Consider the following 20,228-nt stretch of genomic DNA (forward strand, 5'->3'; position numbering starts at 1 on the left):
TATAGTGTGCCATACACATAAATAGAAAATAATCATTTGATGGAGATAAGATGATTTTTAATTTGATGAGAACTACTTGTAAAATGGTTTTTAGGTACCTTTTGTACCTATTATTACATATCTAATTCTTTACTTTTGCTGATTTAAAAAAAAAGTAAATATTAATTTATATTTTACATATGTTATGATTATATTTCAGCAAAATAGCCATTAAAATGTTAATACTATTATTAATCTGACCCAGCTCATTTCTTCTTAGGAGCATTTGTGGACTAGAGTTGATTGATTTAGATGAATAAATTAAAAAGCATCCGATCAAATCACTTCTGTTTTTTTATCATTCAATTGGTTTTGATTTTAAAATTAATTAAATCTAATCCGATTCGCTTGATTTATATTAGTTCGAATTGGATTAATTTTCTTTGATATTTAAAAAAGAGTATAAAATATTAAAATATATAAATAATAAAATACACAAGATAACTTTGTTCTTGAAATACATAGGTAAACATTAAACATCACATTTCATATATAATTCAATATAATACAATAGATTGTAGGAACCAAAATAAATACTTAGATGAAAACTATATGTCATTAATAAATCCAAAATTAATCATGTTAACCGTTAAGAAATTGAAGCGATAATGTATCTGAATTTATGACAGTCAAGTAGTCAAGTGTTCTTTAAAATTATGCGGTCATCTAAATCGGCATGTACTCTTTTGAGAAAACTTTATAGTTTTCTCTGATGATAAGATGTCAGAAAAAATGAAAATAATAATATTACATTTTTTACTTTCATTTTTTTAATTTTTGACAAATTTTATCCAAAAAATTAATTTGGTGTATTTTAGTTTACCCACAAATTTAAAAAACTTAGCTTGCAAATTTAATTCATCCACAAATTAATTTTCACAAAGATTATGCATTAACAATTTTATTTAAAAGTCATATACCAACAATAATTTATAATTAAATAACCGTATAAAAAAATTAAATTATAATTAGATGACCATCAAACTCATTTAACAATGAAAACATATTTTAATATCACTTTCTAAATTAAATTTTCTTATATTTATTTACTGATCTTTATTTTTTTATGCAAAAACCTAAACAATCACACACACTTTAATTATTCGAGATTAAAATAAATATTTGAATCCATAATTATTTCTTGAATTAGTAATGTACATGAACAACAATCTTATCATTCTTCCTCTATCTTAATCTCTTCATTAAAAAAAAACCTCAATAGAACATTTGTATCTCTTTATATGAAAAAAAGAAAAATAATTTTGTGACTTGATATATTTAAGACCATAATTAGAATTTCTTATTTATAGACACCACTAGATTTCCATTATGTCAAACTCGACTAATAAAGGTATCCATTTATATATTAAGCTAATATCACATCTTTTGGTAGTCTAATGAACTTATTTAATTAGATCACTTAAAATGTAATCTACTAATTATAAATAATTAATATAATTATTACTAAAATATGAGCCTACACTAAATAAAAATAAAGAAATATAAATTTCCAACATTTAGAACCCTAGTACGTATTTTATTTAAAATAATAAATTTTTTCATTAGCTTTAGAAAATCTATAATCAACGTTCCCTCCAGCTCTCCCCCGAGACACACTCATCTTGACCCATCCGTAACATTGATTTATCTGCTGCGATAATCGAATAATTCTTGTGGCAAAAAGTTTCATATCTCCGACCACAAAACCCTAGCCAAGTACGATAGAATTGCATAATTTTCTACTTGAAAAATTTGTTTCCCACACCATTCCATACCCTCTCACCTTAATGAACTTTAACAACGCATAGTGGCCACACATGGGGATACAAATGATGACAGAAAACAGAAGAAGGCTATATGTTACACTTCCCACCAGAGGATAAGATAGCATGTGAAATAGGGTATAAACCATATTCGATGTTGGATCATGTACTCAAGGAGTAGTAGCAAAATACTATTTAGTACACTTTTCTAACAAGATCAAAATTTATTAAAAATAATGTGTGAAATTGGTCATTAAGTAAAAAATGAGACCTAAATTTTGTGATTTCAATAATTTCAATTAATAATAAAACATGTTTTAAAAAATGTGTGTTTATATATATATATTATGTTGCTAAAAATTTTCTCATGTGCTCACAAGTACCTTTGTCTTTGTCTAATTAACTAGGATAACTACACAGCTAGCTAGCTAATAATAATGCTCCAAAGTTTCTTAACTCCACATCTTGAGGTCTCTTCAGGTTTGCTATCAAGAGTGTGGTGCATGTTCTCAATGTCATCTTCTCTAGCCACATGATCATGATCATCAACTACTTAACTTCTCCACTTTACACAATTAGGTTAGTTGGGGACACTTGTTACTTGCGTGTTAATTTAGATCAGAGAAAGAAGTGACAGGGTTAATCTCATTCATAAATCCACTCCATGATGTAGAAAATTAACGCATTCAGCATCAGATATTTTTATTTTTGTTTTAGCAAATTAAGTACAAGCTTTTGTAATATTTATTTTGGACGATTGAAGCTAACCGTTAATTTGATGACACCCAGTGTCTTAATTTCTCTGTGAGCATGGGACATATATATAGATTCGCAGAATATATGTTTGATGTTGAAGAGTCTGAGAATAGCTACGTCAGTTAGGTCATATAGGCATGTGATATGCCTACAAATCAAATAAATTGGTTAGGTCTAAAGTTTTATTAGAAAGTTACAAGCACGGGGATACCCTTTCGCTATCACAAACTTAAATTTGAGTCTAGAGACTTTGAATGCAAAAATGGTCCTCTTATTAATTGTCTTAGGACGGATATATACTCCAATGCAAAGACGAATTTAAAGCATAATAATGGGGCTGTAATTTTTTTTTCTCTTTTGGATGCATGATATGTACAAACATAATCATTGCTTGACATAAAAAATATAAGATTGATCTAGATCAAAGAAAAATAAAATAAAATCACAGGTTTAAATTCTCTCACTTATAAAAACTAATAATAATAATAACTAATATTTATGAATAAAAAAAAATCACGACTTAGCATGACTAGCAATTTGCTAGCAACGCAAGCCCTTGTCTGCCAAAAGCTTAGGGGTCTGATATCTCTTTGTCAATCATTTTCAGAATAGCTGTAGTGACGATGCTCCAAGCTTCGCCAATTCACCATGTGACAATGACTTGGTACCTTATATCTAATTAATGTCCCCACCCACAAACGATATACTTGCAGAAAAAACAATCAGATACTGTACTATATGTAATTTATATATTGTTGGATTTATTATCGAACAAATCAACTGGTGCAATGCTATCCAGTTTAACAAAAAGTCTTGCAGTTCAAAGTTTTGGATATGTAAGTAGTTAAGTTAAATATTTGAAGAAAAAAATTTGTCATTCATATTACTTGATTATATCTGATTTGAATAGGATTTACTATATGATTGATGATACATTTGATTTATACCGAAAATATATATTCTTGTTGGTTTTATTAAGGACAAAACTTAAATTTAGTTTATTAGGTGTAAGTTGTTGATAGTATTGGAGTTTTACTTGCTAATATATATTAACTTTTATTACATACATTAGCAAGGTGAAACTCTAATCTTGATATAACATTGATAAGACCTAGAAAATTGCATTTAACTTTTCTCCTTATTTTTAATCAAAATCCACGTTTTATCTTAATAATTGTCAATTTTTGTTATTGAAATGAAAATAGTTATTCTAAGATGAAATATTAATTTTATTGAAGACCAATACTATATTTATGTTTTGTCCTACACTTACAGGTCGAAACATGTCCTACAACTACATGTCACTGAAAATTTTGAAATAACAGAAATTGTTGTGTAACTACGGTTGGATTTGTTTTTCTGCGAGTAATTATAAAATAGGGCTACACTCCTGGTTTGCCCTAGCCTCACAAAAGAAAGGAAATAAAACTAAACTTTAATTTTGTTAAACCCACCCCAAACAAAAAAAACAAAAAAAACTCAGTTTTTCTATCCTATTTACTCATGCAAGATAATCTTTCATATGAAGCACTTTTGGTCTCTATAAAAAACTCATCATTATGCAGGTTTTGTTAAAAATAATTTATTTCTATCTTAAGAGAGGCACAAAATAAAATAAATGGAAAAACTTTAGTGAAACGTGTGAACTAATTCTTTGAGATGGAGCGACGAAATTCAATTTACCCAGGTTCAAATTAGGTAGTTCTTCTAATGGACTACTATTCTTGCAATACTGAGCATATTAGAACTTGGTAAAATAATATTTTTTGAACTTTAACTTTTAACTATGTACATCGTGTAATTCACATAACTGTCCTCAGCTACCAAGATATAACTTTGTTGTTGTTAGCATTGTGCCCATATATGATGGCTTGTGCAAATAAAAAAATTTCTAAAACAAATAAGAATTTTTATATTAAAACTTCTATATTCGATCTCTCCCCTATGCTATACATTTTCAGACTTACATTTGTGTTCTGGATTCCTCTATGGCGAGTTGAGCCAATACCATGAAATGAGTCAACATGCTATAGCCTAATAACCAAGTTCTACTCGAATATTTAATCTTAGAAGATTAATATTGAACAATTTGTAATCTATTTTCTATCCTGAAGATCAACCATGCAAACAAAAACAACCCTATAAAGTAATGTAGCAAAGTGATCATTCTGAAATTTAAAGATGCTTTTATCGTGAATAGTTTCTTGTATTCGATCTTGCAGACAACATGGTGCACAAATTTGCATATCATAATTGATATTAAATATATATATCCTTTTTTTCTTTCGTGTGTCACACTCACACACGCCTCTCATGACATGTTTCGATCGACTTTAGTTTGGCTGCAGTCCTAGGATCACAAACCATACAGCAACACTTGTGTAATGAATTGACTGGTTACAGCCACGCCAAGGTACAACACAACATCATTTTGATTCAATCTAGCACGTGATCAACTGATAAGCATTTTAAGATAAGGTGTTTGACAGAACAATGCTTAATTTCTGAAAATTTATGATGACAATGATGCTTATACTCATAAAAAAAAAGCTTAAAAATTAAAACATGACAAATTAATTACTACCGTCTTCATACACAAATTAACTGAATGATCGAGTGTGTAAGGGCTGGCAACCGATAAGAAACAGGAACGCATTCAGGAATTCATCAAGTTGGAGTTCAATTTTTTTTATTTTAATTATTTAAGTATCTAACCTCAAATAAATAAATATTTAATAAATAATGAATTTTATAAAATTATTTATTAGTTTTACACATAAATTTAAAATTAATTTTTATTTAAACGATAAAGGAAGAAACATGTGTATTTATACTAATTTTTTATTTCAAATTTTAGAGTATTTTTTTTGGTTTTACAAGCTCAATAACAATCAAATAGAACAATAACAATAATATCATAATAAAAAAAGAAACAAATTCACTAAATATAATAATAACTAAAAATCATCAAATTTTATAACTATAATATATATAATATTAATAATAATTAAGGTTACTAATTAGATATATTGATAGATAATGAGACTTATAATGATACCTAAAACATATTTAGTATAAGTAATCAAAATTGATGAAAAGTTATAAAAATGTAATTCTTTATCATATCTATTAATTACTATATATATATATATATATATATATATATATATAATATCTTTGGATTAGAATATAATTAATTACAAGATATATAATTAGTGTCAAGTGGTAACATATATTATCAGATTTATTAATTAGTGTATATATATTATTATTATTTTACTGGAACTAATGTATATATTAATTTGTAATTAGTATATTATTTTTATTTAAAATATCTTTTAATGAAAATATTAATTATTAAATGCCTTTAAAAGGAGTTTGAGGGAGAGGGGCTAAAGCTCTGGGTGCCTCACAAATCCATCCCTGATAAGGAGCATGGTAGTATCCCCTATCATTTATTCCATTGTATAAAAATTGTCATGAGAGAGATATAATATTGGTTGGATATTTAAGAAAGAGGAAAATGAGGGAAAGATGACAGGTTTGATATCTCATGTTAGTAAAAAAAAAACTAATAAACTAATAATTTTGATAATTTTTTAAAAAAAATAAAAATTACTATGATATTTGCTAAAAAATTGATAATTATATTAATCAATATTTTACAAAAATCCATAGGTATCTATTGATATTTGCTAAACAATTGATAATTGTATTAATCAATAATCCATAGTACGAAACAATTGCACTAATCAATAATTTATTCAAAATACTTGAAATTTATCAACATACTAATGAAAATACTTCAGTTTAAAAGTTAAATTAAAAGCCAAAATATTTCAATCCAATAAGTCTTAACAAAGTCAATAAATTAAAATGCTTCAAACTTATAAGTTCACTAGTATGAAACATTAGGACAACTTCTTAATTTATATATATGTAAGGGTATTTAAGTAATATCATATTAGCATATATTCGTGGGTACGAATACTTATTGGTGCCCATCTCGTTCATAAACAAGTAAAAAAAAATCTAATCAGTTACTCGCAACTATCTAAATACGTGAATATATTACTCTAAATATTCGTTTATCTCTTTATATTACTCTACACACGGATATTTGCATATATATACGTGAATATTTTTGAACTCCCTATATATATGTTTGTGTAGGCTAACCCTATAAAGAAATTCAAAAACTAATTATATATATTACTCTAAATATTCATTTATCTCTTTATATATATATATATATATATATATATATACACACACACATTAATTTTATGATATTGGTTAAACTATTCATATTTGTCCCCTATAGTAATCCTCATTTTTATTTTTAGTTTCTACAAGAAAAAAAATTACAAGTTTCAGTCCTTACACGTACATAAAGGTTAAGTTCTAGTCCTTATTGCTAGCACGACGAATCTGCTAACGCATTAGCACATTTGTTAGCTTTCTTATATGCATGCAAAATTCGTTTGTAAGTTTTCTAAATATAAATATGATTGTCCCAAGAGTTTCAAAAGTTTTTCTATATTTAAAATCTAACAACAAAATAAATACAAAAAAAAATGAGATGTTTTCACATTAACCCATTAATATTAATTAATATAATTATGAAAAACGAAATCGTTCATAGAAAATCGTTCATAATATTATTTATTTTAAATTAAAATTCGTGTAGTTGCAATGTGAGGAATATGATAAGGTATTTACAATACTAAAAATATTGTCCACTCTAAAGTGGCAAAGGAATATCCAATTATGAAGAGAACTTATAGTTATACTTCAACATTGATTTATATAAATAAAAAAAGGAAAAGATCGATAAAATAATTACGTAATGTTATGAAGAAAAATAATTATATCATTATAATAAAGATATCATAGAAATATGTTTTTATATATAATATATTACCCGATTATAAATGATAATCTAATGCACCGATTTCAGCAGAGCCTGAATAATATGCATGATTCCAATTAATCTGTATGCTTGAAATTCAAGGGAGAACTGCTACTTAATAGTGTGATGTAAATATCGTTTCTTCCAATTTCATGGCATACACATACATCTGGTGCCATTTACACCACGCAATCCAGAAATGGAGGAGAACTGTATATGATGTACTAGTAATTGTTGCACAACAAAGAAGACTTCATTATCAATATGTTTGAGTCATTGATTTTAAGGACGCGATGAAAAGCATCACTCCACTGACTTTACAATTGGGAGAAAGTCAAGACACTTTTCTATGATGACATTTTAGAGAAAGCATGTAATTTTCACAAAAAGGATAGTGATACGCCCTAGTATAGACACAACACATGACCTAGTTTGTTAGTGTGTAGAAGTTATGGACATTATAGGTAAGGAAGTGATTGTTTAGCATTTGTTCTGGTTGAGCAGTAGTTCACTTTTCTTTTTTTTTGGAAGTTTGAGTAGTAGGTCACTTAAATGGATGAATTGGTAAATTATTTTTTTATTTGAACTAGTTGGAAAATATACAATTAAGCCGTTAATTATCTTTTTTGTTGAGTTAGATATAATTATAATAACTGTCATATTGAAAAATTATTCGACAGTAATTACTTGTGATTGTGAATAATTTTTAAAACTAGTTGAAGGATAAATTAAAAATAACAAATATATATGTGTTTATGAAATAAAGTAATTATCTTTATTAAAACAATTAATTTATTATATTCATTTGTAAAATCCAATTCGTTCATGATCTATAAAATAAAATTCATTCAATTCATTCGTTAACATTTTTTATGGATGAATATCTTATCCATTCATAAATTATTTTTAAAAATTAAATAACTTTTATGATTATTTCAAAATGCTCTTTCTCATTTATCTACAAAATATTCTTAAAAATTATGCACTTTTTATATTTATTTTTTTGTTTAATTCACTTTAAAGAAGTGGTTATTAGTTTTATCGAATTCTTAAGGAAAAAAATTAAAAATAAATAGTTATTTTTACAATTGAAACTATTATGAATAAGTACTAACATTAATATAGAAGAAACTATTCTAAAAAAATTAATGAACTTAAAAGAAATTCAAATATGAAAAAAAAAGTTATGTTAATTGGACTGATATTTTTATCATAGTGATGGTAATTAGATATGAAAATATGACAGGATGAATTGCTATCCATCTACATTTATTCATATATATGACTCATCCAATTCAAGTAATAATTATTTTTAAAAAAAAAAAAAAGTGGATGAATTGGATTAGATTTTACATGAAAATAAGCTAGCTAGATAGATCATGAATAACTGGATTCTTAATTTAACCACCCCTACTCACTGGTTAGAACAAAATTAAATCATATATATATTCAATATTTAATCTTGTTTATTGGATTTTCTGAATGTTGGGATCCAAAGATTCTCTTGTCATATCTAATTAATTAGCAAAAGTATTAATTTGGGGTTTTCTTGTGGATATATGTGTTAAGTTTGTGCTTTCAGAAAAAAAAATTATGGAAGTGAAGAAGAAAAATAATATAAGAGCTGTTTGAATCTTCACATCAACATGTATAGTTTTCTTAGAATTTTCTTGTTTAAATTTGATTGATGTATTAGTTAAATAAAATTGGTTAAAATGGACATTAAAAAGGTGTTATATACTAATGATTATATTAGATTAGTCTTATCGATGGTATAACATTTATATGTTTTATAAGAAAAATAAACTAACAAATAGTGATAAATAATTTTATTAATAACAAAAGTTCCCTGAATGTTAATATAAATTATTATTTTTTGAACAGCAAACAAATTACTTCATCCAAGGAGTACGAGAAGTACTAGTGGAGACATGGAGCTGTAGTATCTTGCATATACAAACAAAATAACACTCTTACATTGAATCCACTGCATGAAACCAGAACTTGATAAAGGACCAAACCACTATTACCCCCACGCGATTATCTTTAAACAAAAGCTGACAAGAGCATTACTTAATGAAACCAATTTTCAAACAAAGCATATCTCGAACAATTTTCAAATTTCAATCATATAATTTTGCTCGGGCTTGTACCTGCACAGCATGCACCACCCATCCACTTACACTCCTTTCTTCCCCCCTGAAACAAACCCTGAACACTAATTAGTACAAAAAGGCTTCACTGAACTTTGCAACATCCTGGGCTAACTATCTCCTAATTTATGCAGACAATAATGGGATTAACGCACCAATCCAAGATTATGAAAGGAGCCTTAAGTGTGATTCATTGCCATTATCTCACCTTTATTAGAGGAACAGCACCACAGAATGTCAAATCAACGTATCCTACCAATAAGTTTTGATTTGAATGTTATTGAATTTCATCTCATTAAATTAAATAAGGTAAGGCATGAGATTTAAATCTTATGAATAAAAAAATATAATTAAAAGAAAAAATTCTGATAAAACTGATCAATTAGATTATTTAATAAATATTAATTATCAATAAAACAGATAAATATTTCGTATCAATCAATATTTTCATGTTGATGAATATAGTTTCTCTTCTTAATTAATTTCGTTTTACAATAGACCAAAACTGGAGACAATGATCAGTAGTCTGATTATTAGGAGAATATGAACTAAGCCAAGAGTACATAAAATACCACATCCAAATAGAGAACTTGCAATGAGAAAATAAATGAGCGTAGATTTCAATTTGATTAGAACAAAAAAGGGTGTGTTAGTTTCTAACTAATATATGGTTGGTTATTATTAATGATTTCAATTTCCTTCTATAATATATGGTTTTAATGATGTACAAACCTTTTGATCTAAATATCATATCTTATGGTTGGCTATTATTAATGATTTTCTTTTTTTTAGAAGAATTCAAGAAGATGATAAGGACTCTCGATCTATACATCAAAGTATGAGCCAAAAATTGCCAAACCTAATAAGAAAGCTAAGTACTATAAAGTTGATTGATGTCAGAAAGGCTAACACTTTTTCAAAAAGTTAAGATTGGGTTTTTCTTATGAATAATATTCATTAGTATTTTGTGAAGATCAAGTCTTGAGAAACTTATAAATGATTATGAAATATACTAAATAATTATGTGGTCGAATCATCACTGAGATTTTGAAGATTGCTCAAGTAATGAAAGTCCTGATGAACAAGCATAGCTTTAGAAATGTTAAATTTATGAAGCATCAAACTGCATTTTCAAAAGATTTGTTACTTATGTAAAAAATGATCATTATAATATAAGTCAATTTTGCTATGAGAAGGAACATGAAAATAAAAATAATTGTTGGAGATCTCACGTTAAACAATGATGATGCTAAAATATTTTATTATAATTCATATTTTAAAATAATATTAAAATTTATCTTAAAAGATTAATTTGTTGAGCCTATCATGGCTCACCCACTATCCGACCATGATATTGGATCATTTACAAATATTCGTTCTTACAAATTTCACATTTTAAATATGGTCTTTGACATGAAAGGAGTATATTAGAGATTATACAAGCCAAGATTGCTTGTGATTAAAAACATTGGATAATTGCCAATGGTGAATCATAAATCTATTGAACATTGACCAGAAAAGCAACTTGTCTACAATCACAAAGTTAAATTCTGAGTATCTTAAGAAATCAAGTTTCTCATCATTTGAACTCCACTCAAGTTTTCGATTGAAGATTCATTGAATCAATTTAAGGAATTAAATAAAAATAATAAAAATCACAAATATTAGATAATAGTATTGTTCAATAAATATTAGAAATATAGTTAGAAATTACATATTATGAATACTTTAAAAATGTCTAATAAATTCAAGAAAAATAAGGAAATGCTTCCATTGCTCAACACCGGGCTTAACGCATAGCTAGTGTGCCAATAAGGAGCTTATAACTACCTATAACTGTCTCAAATGTCATAAGCATTTGCATGCGCTAGCAGACACTTGAATCTTACAACTTATAAATATGTATTTTGAGACCATTTTAGGGGACTTTCATGACATTCACCGCTTTTAAAATTTCCTTCGTTTTCTCTATTCTTGTGGGTTCTTAATGTGAAACAGAGTTGGAGTTTTGGATTCTTAGAATTTTTCAACTTCTGACCCTAATCTTTTCAAAAAAGTGCGCACAGTACAGAAGTGCTTATGAGCCAAAGTTTTTATATAAGAAAGTCGAAGTATATATCTTATTTGATACAAACTCTTTTTTTTTGCGGATCCATTGTAATATTGAGAAAAATTTTGGCATATCCACAAAAACCGGTCAATAATATCAAAATCAGATAAATTGGCCCAAACCAGCTTACTAATGGGATGGCCAAATACATTACAAAATTTTGCTTTCGCCAATGATCTAATTAGAGGAATAATTGGAAGGAGTTTTATTCTAGAAATGAATGTGGAGCTTTGAATGGAGTGCTTCCATAAATTCTCTTCTTTCTCCATCCTATGCCAAGTTCATAATTTTATCTTTTTAGTCTTTTGTATTAGTCAAAATGGCAAGATCCAAGAGAAGGATGAATTAATTGGATCTTCAAAGATTTTATAAGGTCCCTCACAGGATTTTCAGAAACATTTAAATTGATTCTTTGAAATTCTATTGACTCAATCCATTTCGCTGTGGGGTGTTGAATTTAAATATTACTCTTATTTAGTTTTCTAATGCAGTCCTTAATCAACCTTAATTGAGAGTGCCTAGCTACTAGTAATTCAAATTGTTTTTACAACACACAATCCATCAAGCTTCAAAATCTTCCACTTTTCTCTCCAAAGGCTTCATTTTTCCTAAGTCTTCAAGGGTAAAAGATGCTCACCTGTATTATTTTATTTAATTTTTACGGCTTAAAAAATGGCATGATGTTTGTATGGATTAAATGTGGCGTCTTGGTATTTTGATGGTTATTTTGGCCGTTTATGTTCGTGTGTGCCTATTTGTCTAGATTTATTAAAAAAATATTTTAGTTAATTAATATGATAAATAAATTAGTTACTAATTAGAATAAATAAAATCATAACAAGAGTGGCTTATTTTTTAAGGAAAATATTTACTCTTAGTACTCATAGGTTAATTAATAGCTTTCTTTAAATTTTTTGTCAGTGAAAATTAACAATTAACAATATTTTTTTGGGGTTTAAAGGTTAAATCAGATGAAAGATTAGAGGTAATTAATAAAATCATTAATAGCCACTAACCCACCCATAGAGCTAGATAACATGAAAGATTAGAGGTGCAATTATTTCTTTTCATTTCTTAGATTCTCAATCCATTTGGTTGCAATCATTATTGCACAAAAGGTAGTTAATAGAGTTGGTCAAGTCATTCGCGAAATCCAAAACCTGCATGATATATGAATTTCATTTTTTTAGCTCGTTTAAAAAAGAGAATTTTTTAGCCTATCCCACATAACCCATGGGTTTTACCCATGGGCCTCACCGGTATTTTAACCTTTAATAAAAAAAATAATGTGTAATTTAACAAACATGGGAATATTATTTATATTATATTATTTACACTTAGACTTATTTAGATTTAGATTTTATACTTTAGTTAATCTAAACTTGAGAACTTGATAGTTGATATTACCTATTTGTATTGTATTTATTTTATTTGCATTTAGAATAATTTATTTAAACAATTCAGAACTTTTAAGATTTTTAAATTTCTTTTTGTGTGAATGTTGGTTGGCCCGCAAAACCAGCAGGTTATACAAGACAGGTGGGGATTAAAATAAAAAAAAAACCCGCTTAGAATGCAGGTTTCACAGGATGGACTTTATGAATTGCTGGTTTCATGGGTATGGATTTTGCAGGGTGAACTTACCTACATACTTGGCTCTAGTAGTTAATTACCTTTGGGGGTTGGAGTTATTGTGATAGTCTATTTAGTAATATTCATTTTTTAAAAATCAGCAAAAGGAAGAGGACACAAGTGGGTGCCCAAAACCATTACAAAGTCAAAAGAGAAGATCGTTAGATTGTAGTAACCTACGGTTATCCAGTATTAACAAGAGGTTATTTTGTAAATATTGGCTAACCAAAGGCACCAACCAACAACAATCAAGCAATTAAGGTTCAGTAATATTCATTTAATTGCATTTTATTATACATGTTTTCTTTTTTACAGTATATATTAGCTAGGTTCAGTACTTCTCATACTTTTATTTGAATAATATTCTTAGCTTTCTAAAAAAAATTGAGGAAAACATTTAACTACATGAAAAGGAAAATATATATATACATATATAAGAGATATATATTCACAAATATATATATATATATATATAAGAGATTGTTTACTTTTAAAAATAAAGGGTTGAATTTATAATATATAAATTTCAACTTATATATTTCTGTTTATTTTCATAACAATTCAAAATCTTAATTAATATATATATATATATATATATATATATATATATATATTATCCTCATAATCCTATTTCTTATTTTTGTTATTATTTTTATACGTAAATAAAAAAATATTTTTACATATAAAATTGTAATGATAAAAATGTTAAATACGATTATCAATTATTTTTAGCTCTATAACACTAGCTAGTCTTTCAAAATATTTGAAATCAATAATAGTTTTTTTTGTTGGACATACGATTATTAAATTTTAAATATTCAGGAAAATATATACATTTACTATTATACATAGATCATTTTCATTTTTGAAAATATTTTTTAAACTAAAAGTATTTTGTACAGAAATTAATTATGTTTGAAAAGAGAATATCTGTAATAATATGATGGGATTAACTCTCCTACCAAAATATTTTCTGACTACAAAACTCATACTTGAGATTGAGATCTTACTTAATGTAGTTAATCAAGTATATATTACTTAAATCAATCATTTATTGATAAATATTTTTTGTTTAATTAATATCTATAATATTTATTAAGCTTTAGTCTTTAAAAAATATAAAATTATTATTTTTAAACTCTTACCAAAACCTAATATCATGCTATTTTTGTTAAATGTAAGAATTATTTTTTCTTATAAAAATTGAAATAAAATAATAATAAAAACGTTACTTTTCACGTACTAACTAGTATATATTAACTTGAAAACTCAAATTTAGATTTCTAAATATTCTTTGACCAATTCTGAGGTATCCATGAATGGGATCGATTATGACAAGGTAGGTCTAAATCAGTCAATGAGAAGATGACAACAAGCAGTGGGGTAGACGAAGCACAAATAAAGAAAGAGATGGATGGGGAAACGTAGAAAACTGCTTAAAAGAGAAGGAGAATAATGTGTGAACTGAGTTTTGTACCACCTTTAAGCCTATGGTCTTCATCAATCGATCGATATAATACAAACTTTTGAACGTAGCTATAGACATATAGCATCCAAAGTAGGGGAGAGTTCGGGACAATAATAATACTTACAAACAACTTATCATCGCTAAACTCCTCAATGATTTTGAATCAAATAATTTGATAGACTCTGAAGGTACTTTTAAAGCTAGAAATTTCTTCTTTCCATATCATTGAGTGCGTTTCAATTAATCCTAATATTACAAATATAATTACACTAAACTTTAGAATTTTTTTGGATCATCATATTATCTCTGGGAAGTATCTAATTATTTTTTTAATAATTAATCTTTATTATTGAACAATCTAATTGACAACTTTTAATGAGATATCATTCTATATAATGAGAGAAAAAAGAAATATTATACTCATATGATATGATGTGATAAAAAAAGATAAAAAATAATAAATGTTAATGAAATATTTAAAATTAAAAAAATGGATAATGTGTCGTTACTCTTCTAGATCAATGAGACCAGCTTAATTTAGTACTGTACTTTTTTCAAGTATCTCTTTGAGAGAAGTTTGTGGGGGATATATAAATTTAAATGTTTTAGCAACTATCATTTTCCAAGCTATTCCATATAGCCTTGATTTCATGGTGAGGATATGCTAGATGTTAGCCTGTTAGGTGTCCTTTTGTATTCTCCATGTCATGACTCGCCACTTCTAGTGTTGGATCAAAATTTAAGTCAAGATGCTTACTACTTATTCCACTAGTTTGCCCGTGTGATCCCTTGTGAGCATCACGTGTACCAGTCCCTACATGATTCCCTCTTAACAAGATAATATGTCAGGCTGGGCCAAAGTGATTCTCCCAAATTAATCATGTCTACATCGGCATCTTTTTGAAAACACAACATCATAAGATGATGAGGAGAAAAATATCGTTTTTCTAGCCACCCAACTTAATTTGTCAGCTTATAATCAATCTGTTGAATCTTGATCATCTTATTATTAATTGAATGTGTGCATGATTGCTAAGGAAAAAAAAAACAAGAAAGCAAGAATAATCACATATAATTGTGTGACATTGTTCGTACTGCATGCATCGTATTCGTGTCTAGATAAAGAGGAATATATATTTATATACAAGTTCATTAAGAGCTTTGATAACCCCGAATCAACAAGACAACAACCATGCATATATAACTTTTTAATGACATTGAGGATGCAAGCTAGGTAAACAATTACAATACATATTCCCTCGTGTAAATTTATAAATGGGTAATATTGAATGATAGAAAGAGGGGGGAGGGGGAGAGAATGTGATGAATAATGTTATAGAAACATAAAAGATATTAAAAAAAGAATGCATGTGAGATTTCCTTCAATGGATTAGGAGTGAATTATTCAAGTGTATTTCAATTCAAAACCTTAAAGCATTAAATGTATAAATCCTTTTTACGTATATGTTTGCCAACTTGGTTATTCATACCAAATGTGAGAGATTCATTAACATTTGTTATTCCAAAAACCTCTCCCCAATCTACAAGTCCCTTTCACGTGGTAATTAAGTTCTCCGTTAAACGAAAATCTTATTCCTTTTGTTCATAAGTATTGGATTTTGATACTACTTATATTTGTACTTCCATTTTACCTTACTTCAACCTTGTCAAGGAAAACATCCAATTCAAACCTACAAGGACCCATCACCAATTTTATTGTTCAATAGTCATCTAAGTCTATCACTTGTTCATACCAAAGGTGTAGCTCTTATTAATTAGAGCATATAATTTTTTGGTGGAATAATCGACATGTTATGATGATGCTGATTGATATTCTAGCTGGGTGTGGGTCTTAGTATAGAAGGATCAAGTTTGGTTAAAGGATTTAGAAAGGGAGCCAATTTATTATTTTTGTTACAATATTGTGGGTGGGTTTTCTTTTGGATTCCGTGGTTAGTTTCTATTTATATTCATCATGAGGGTATAAATAGGAACTAACCTAGGGAAGACATCTGAATGTGTTTTGTATATGGGTTTATGAAGACTTCTCTATTCACACTAATCAATAAAAAAAATAGTAATAATTAACACGGATGCAGAAATAATGTGCCAGTAGATTTTGGCCGGTGAGGGAATAAACATCATTATGATTTTGCACATCATTTTTTTATCAGGTCTGATATATTTGAACCCAAAAAAATTGTGAAATTTTTTATAAGTGATGGGACATGGTGACAGTGTTATTTCATTTTTCTTTTATTACAAGAAATTTAAATATGAAATAAACCTACACATATAGTTAAGAATTTGTAATATTTTATTAAAATGCATTCTTGATTTTTTTTTCGTTATCAATCTTATATATATATATATATATAAGTGATGGATTCTTGATTTTAATAAAATATTACACGAAACGTATGAACATATAACATTTGGCAAACATTACTTTTCGCCACTATATATTAATGTACTAGCTATCCTCTTGTTTTTTTTTTTTTTTGTCAAACTTTCATTCTATTAATATTACAAATGCCAGTTTTTTTTTATCAAACTTTATTATAATTCAATACATAATGAGAATACAAATAAACTAAAAAAAACTATAAAAAATACCAATTAAAGCAAGATTTTGTAAAGTAATCATTATTGTTTCCAATATCAGTATTTAGAGTTTTTTTTATGAAGAGTATTATAGAATTATATTTTTACTTAACGTGACAGATCTTGACTAATAATATATATATATATATATATATATATATATATATATATATATATATATATATATATATATCTTTTAAGTTAATTTAAATTTAAACTCAAATTATAAAATAATATCATAATTTATTCTAGTGGTTAATAGTTGATTTATTGAGCCCATATTATTAGATGATTTATAGATGTTCAGTCTGGTAAGTTTTATTTATTTACGAGATATCTAATTAATCTAAATTCAACATGCATGATGGGATATAATAGAGATCTCATGTTGATTAATATTTGTCAAAATAATTAATGGATATAAGTAGGAACAATCATTAATCCGTCATCCCATAAACTAGCATTTAGGTTGCTTAAGTCCAAACTCAATTGAATTCTAAAACTTATGATAAATTAATTTATTTTTTAAATTGATGTTGGTTGAGACTGTAAGGAAGAAGTCGTGAGATAAGAAACTAACAGGATCAAAACCACTGAAGGAACATATTTATTATGTTACTTTTAGAGTAGGGGACCCGAATTTGAGTCTCTCTCTCTCTCATCACTTAACCCTAACACCATCCAAGAGGCTTATAGTAGGGGCCGGACCCGGCAATCACTCTCCTAACTCAAAAAAGAATTCTTCTATTCCATTGTTTCCCAACCTGACAATAGTGTCTTCACTCTTCAGCCTATCAAGTACACACTACTCTTCTTCTTTGCTTGGGACCTCAAAGCCTACTTCAAGCTCAAATATGGTCCCCAAGTAAGAACTCACTCCATCCCATGTGACTGCAATGATCCTTTCTTTAGTTAAATATTAATTAGGTCAGCATTACATTTCTGCACTTTCCTTTCTCATATTAATTATTGTTACATTGAATTCAGTTCTATATACTTTTCTTTTTAGGAATTGAAGATAAGTAGCCAGAGGTTTAAAATAATTTACACTTTATATTTAACTAATTGAGCTATATTTTTTTATATTTAATTGTATATACTATATACTACTTATGAGTCTTACTTTTTGTGCTTTTTTATATTAATTATATTTTTAGTCTCTAATTTTTTGCATATTTTTATTTTTAGTTTCTGAACAAATTAAATTTTAATTGGTTCTAGTTTTTAATGTTTTTGTGTGGTTATGTTTTTAGTCCATATCATTAAATATCTCACAAATAATGATGTGATGGTCACAATGAATGGCACTTGTTATTTTTTAAAATTGTGCAACTGCACTTCATTTTTTTTTTTCTGGTGATTTTAAAACACTTCATTTTCTTTTCTCATAATTTTGGGTTTAAAATGGTCATAAAAAATTTGGATGAATTGTTCAAAAGACATATTAAACTATTCCCAAATAATGCTTCTCATTATTATAATTCTCAAGAGTGTTTTTCCATTATCCAAAAGCAACCAAAATACAAGGGGAAACTCAAATTGAGACCGTGTTTTCGCCATCCATTTCTACCGTTGCTCCCAACCTCCGCCTCAGCCTCCTTTGTTGTCGCCTCTGCCTCCCTCACTGAAGACCAGAACATCGGCAATCTCTGTCTTTCATATCGAAAATATATTAAAAGTTCACTTTTATTTTGAAGTGAATTAATTGAAGTGAAAAAAGAAAGAGATACCAAGAAAAAAAATGTAGGAAAAAAAGTGACATATGTGGAAAAAGAAAAGATAATAAATAAAAATTATGAAATTGAGATAAAAGAAAAATTGAGTGTTATTTATGACAATTGCTTTCGTATTACATCTTCTCTATCATAATTTTATGATAAAAAAACACTAAAGATATACTTATTTATTCTTTCATTTCATTTTGCATTCCATTTTCTTTTTACGTTTCTCTTTTTTTTTTTCATTACATCACTTATTACATTCATTACTTTCTCTTTTTAATATTTTATTCTTTCTATCTCTTTTTTTAACCCCATGTTAGAGTGGATGTTACAATATAACTCATTTGTTGTATGATAATATATAAAAGATAGATAAATGTTATTTATATAATGAATTGTGCAATAAATTTTACAATAATTAAGAGAGAAAGAAAGAGAAAAGAAAGAAATATGAAATACAATAAATTCTTACAATAGAGAAATAGAGACACAAGTGTAATATACTAGTGATAACTGCTAAATAATAGTGAATTAATAGTGAAAAATTGGTCTAAAATTAACTTAGAATTAATTATTTAGTAGTTATTTATGCTTTAATTTGGAAAGATTTAATTAAATTGAATTTTTGGTTGCAGATATAAAATTGGAGGTGTAACAAGCAAAAAAGACAGAAAAATTGAAGAAAAGAAGAAAATTTGAAGAAGGCCCAGTCCAATACACGCGCCTACAAAGGCCCAAAGCCCACTTCAGCAGCTATAAATAGAAAGTCAGTCCAAGGGAAAAGACATCACCACAGAACCCCCTCTCCTAGGGGTTTCATTTACTCCCTTTCTTTCTTTCACTCCCTTCTCATTGTAAAGCCCTCATGACTATGAAAGGCTAAACCCCCTAGCTAGGGCCTGGCATGCCTAAAAAGTCATTGATGTATGGAGCATTTCAAGAGTTATCAATAAAAAGAGGAATTCCCTCCAGGTTCTTTTATTTATTTACCGTTCTTTCTTTTTACATCCTGTATCTCGGAACTTACTTTCTGTTAGGGTTTAATCCACTCGGGAGGGGGTAAAGCCTAA

This window comes from Glycine max, chromosome 3 (assembly GCF_000004515.6).
Source record: "Glycine max cultivar Williams 82 chromosome 3, Glycine_max_v4.0, whole genome shotgun sequence".
In the NCBI taxonomy this organism is placed as follows: Eukaryota; Viridiplantae; Streptophyta; class Magnoliopsida; order Fabales; family Fabaceae; genus Glycine; species Glycine max.